Raw genomic sequence first — 4,148 nt, 5'->3', positions numbered from 1 at the left:
CATTACATGCATGTGTACATGTTTGTGAGTGCATGGGTTTCTGTGTGTGCACATATGTCTTATGACATAGTATGAGTGTACTAGGAGGCCGCTTGCTCATTTCCCGGCCGTCCAGACTCCCGAAATAATCACACAGAAACTATATTATTTAAATAACTGCTTGGCCTATTAGCTCTAGCTTCTTATTGGCTAGCTCTTACATCTTAATTTAACCCATTTCTATTATTCTGTTGTAACATGAGGGACTTCTTGTTGGGGTTTATGTCCTGCCCAGTTCCCATAGCCGATAAGCCCCCAAAGAAAATCATACAGAGGTCTCCATAAGATTATAAACTGATTGGCCCATTAGCTCAGGCTACTTATTAGCTCTTGTAGCTTCTTTTAACCCATTGTTCTTATCTATGTTAGCCATGTGGCTCAGTACCTTTCTCAGTGGGGCAGGTCCACCTTCTTATTTAGCTTCTCTAGGATGGAGGTGGGTGGTCCTTGGACTTTCCACAGGGCAGGGAACCCTGATTGCTCTTTGGGCTGATGAGGGAGGGAGGGGGACTTGATCGGGGGAGGGGGAGGGAAATGGGAGGCAGTGGCGGGGAGGAGGCAGAAATTTTTAATAAATAAATAAATAAATAATAAAAATAAAAATAAATAAAAGAAAGATTCAGTGGGGCAGGTCACATCCTGCTTCTTCGGTGGTCTGGGCAGGACTGTGGAGGGAGCTTCCTTCTTCCCAGAATACTCCTGTTCTCATTTCCCCACCTCTACTTCCTGTCTGGCTACTGGCCCATCAGCATTTATTTAAGACGTAATTGACAGAATACAGAATTGTCCCCCACAAATCTGTGTGTCACCATGTGGCTGTGACTTCTCAGGTAAAGTTCCATCTGGTGTCTGTCTCTGGCAGAGCTACATGGCTTCTCCCTGACTCTGCCTTCCTTCTCCCATATATGTGTGATGTGTGCATATTGTGTATGCCAGCATATGTTTGTGTGTTCATGTGTGTTTGTGTGTATGTGTCAGTATGTGTACCTGTATGCTATTGTTTCTATACACGTGTATACAAGTATACATTTGTATGCATACTTGTGTCTGTATGCACGTCCTCATACATGTGTACATGTATGTGTACATATTCACGCATGGTTGTGTATATGTATGTGTGTGTGCATGTATGTGTGAATGTGTGGTTGTATGTGTGTATGTTTGCATCTATGTATGTCTATGCATGTGTAGGTATATGAAGGGCGTTTAAATGCTCTGTGTTTGTGTGCATATCAATGTAACATGGGGTTGTACAACTCTTTGGGCATGTATGTGTATACGTGAGTATGTGCACATTTATTTTCAGGTTCAGTTTTTGGAAGAACTGTTATCTTACTTTCAAAGGGATAAAAATTTCACAAATGTAGTTTTGCAGGCTAAATAAAAGAAAGATTCTGTTGCTGCTGTCTGTTGTGCGGTCCCCATCTCCTGGGCAGGAGTGAGAAGATGTGGAGGCAAAGGCACAGACTCTGGGAGATTCCAATACAGAAGCTCTTTACTTTAAACAGCTTGGGGTTTTCATGGGGTTAGGGAAGTTAAGCTGCCGCAGGAACGTTTCTGGTTGGTCCTTTTGAAGCTGGCAGTCACTGCTGGCATGCTGTGATAGGCTAAGAGCACGTGTCACTAGTTACCATGCTTTTGATCCGCTGACAGGCTGTCCTGGCCAACTTTGCTTGCTGTTTGTGAGTCTGCACATGCTCACTTGTGCTTGTGCTATTGCCTCATCTTATGCCAGGGTTTTGTGAAACAATCTCCAGTTAAATAAATCCCTGGCTGTCCCAGAACGCCCTCTGTACACCAGGCTGGCCACAAACTCACAAACATCTGCCTGCCTCTGCCTCCCGAGTGCTGGGATTAAAAGCTTGTGCCACTACTGCCGAGCTCATGCTCACATTTTAGAAGCCTCTGCTAGAGCAGCATGGAGGATGGACATGAGGTGACCCCAGGCTAGGCAATGAATTCTTGTGGGGGAATACGTTTCAGCATGTCCACAAGCATCCACAGAGGTCAGAGGAAGGTACTGGGTGCCCTACTTTATTAGTCCCTACTTTGTGCCCTGGAGACGGGGGTCTTTCACTGACCTACGGGCTCACCTCTTCTGGCTGGACTGGCCAGCAAGTCCCAGGCCAGGATCTGCCTGTCTCAGTGACCCACAGTGCTGGAGTCACAGGATCAACATGCACATGGCCACATCCACATGTTGGTGATGGAGAGGGGACCTGGGTCTTCATGCTTGCACAGCCAATGCTCTTACTTTCTGAGCCTTCTTTGCAGCAACTATAATGAGTTCCTGACCTGTCTCAGAAATCCAAAAGGAAGAGGGAGAGGCTATTCCTCTGTTTGTAACTGGTTTAAAAAGGTCAGAGAGAAAGAAGTGTGCAGGTTTTCAAAAGTAATTTTACTTCAAAATAAAAAAGAGAACAGGAGCCGGGCATGGTGGTACACACCTATAATCCCAGCTCTTGGTAGACAGAGGCAGGAGAATTCGGAGTTCAAGGCCAGCCTTGGCTACACAAGTTCGAGACAAGACTGAACTACATTAGGCCCTGTGTTAAATAAGGTGGGGGTTGGGAGTGAGAGTGTAGCTCAGGGCAGGGTGTTTGCTAGGGTGTGTCTCCCCAGCACCCCAGGAAAAAGAACAGTCAGGCTTGGTCAGGAAAGTGGGATCTGAAAGTACCTGCACTGAACCCTTCCGTCATAGCTTCTCCCTTTAGCAACCCCGAGACAGGAAGCGTGGTCTGGCTGGGCACTGTTTATTGGATATCATCTCAGTCGCTGCTGACCGTTCTTAACTCAGTGCTCTTGGCAATTCTGCAGTTCCTGTTACAGACAAAGTGGACGCAGAAGCACACAGAGGCTAAGAAATGAGTCACGAGACACACAGCGACTGACACAGCAGGTTTAGGACTCAGCAAAATAGCTTATCATGTTTATATCCAATACGTTCCTCCCGATCATTCAAAACTGGTCCCCTTATCGGGGTATTAATAGAACTCCCATCCAACAGACATGGAATTACGTTCCTCCCGATCATTCAAAACTGGTCCCCTTATCGAGGTATTTATAGAACTCCCATCCAACAGACATGGAATTAAAACAGTAGGGTCAGATCGTGAGTATTTATCGTTCCAGAAACAGTTACTTGACTGATTTCTGCCTCTTTTTGCCTCCCACGGTGCCCACTGAGTGTCTCTCCTTCTGTCTTTTGGGGGTGTCTCCTTCCTGTAGGCATTACCTGAAACTTCTCTATCAACATCCATCCATCAGATAGGAACCAAGTTAGGGGCTGCAGAGGAGGCTCAGTGGGGGGAAATACACACTGGACTTGTGGAGGATCCGAGTCTGGTTCTCAGCATCCCTTATGGACAGCGCACAGCCACCTGTAACTCCAGATCCAGAGGATCTGACATCCTCTTCTGGACCCCAGGACCCCCACATTCATATGTACATGTATATATACACATAGGCCCACCATGGACACATTTTTTTTTAAATAGGCTAACCCAAGTCTCTAAAGAACGCATGTGCATGGGTGGTTTTTAATTTGTGTCTACAGAGTAGATATCGTCTTTGAAGCCAGGCCTGTATACTCATCTGGCTTCCCACCCTCCATTTGAAGGTCTGGTCAACATTTCAGAGCAAACAGGATGAACGTGAACTCCATATTTCTCTCTTCCAATATTCTCGCTGTCTTCATGGCCTCAGTAAAGAACAGCCCATATTTCTGATACAATAGAAGATATGGAAGTATTTATATCTCCTGTTCTTTCGTCTTATTCTGTGCCATATCTGTGGGCAGATGGCGTCAGCTAAACCTCCAGAACACATCCATTAGCAAAGTCTTCCCATCACTGTAATCCAGGAGACTGTGTCTCTTGTGCCTGCTTTAGAGCAAGGGTCTCTGTGATGGCCAAGAGAACACACCTCTCAGATCCCCAGTGTGATTGGTCCATGGCCTCAGCAGCTATAGTCTGAGACTATGGAGGACATTTCAAACCACCGCCATCACCAGTCCAGTGAGAGCTTCCGATATAAGTGTGAGTGTAGAGTCACCCACCTACCAGGGCCCACCTCCCTGAAGAAAAAACGATGATTCTTCTTCTCCCAAC

Source organism: Microtus oregoni, unplaced genomic scaffold (assembly GCF_018167655.1).
Source record: "Microtus oregoni isolate MIOR12 unplaced genomic scaffold, Mior012 000012F_ref0000307, whole genome shotgun sequence".
Classification (NCBI taxonomy): Eukaryota; Metazoa; Chordata; class Mammalia; order Rodentia; family Cricetidae; genus Microtus; species Microtus oregoni.
The sequence above is the reverse complement of the archived record's forward strand: the minus strand, read 5'-3'. Positions refer to the sequence as shown.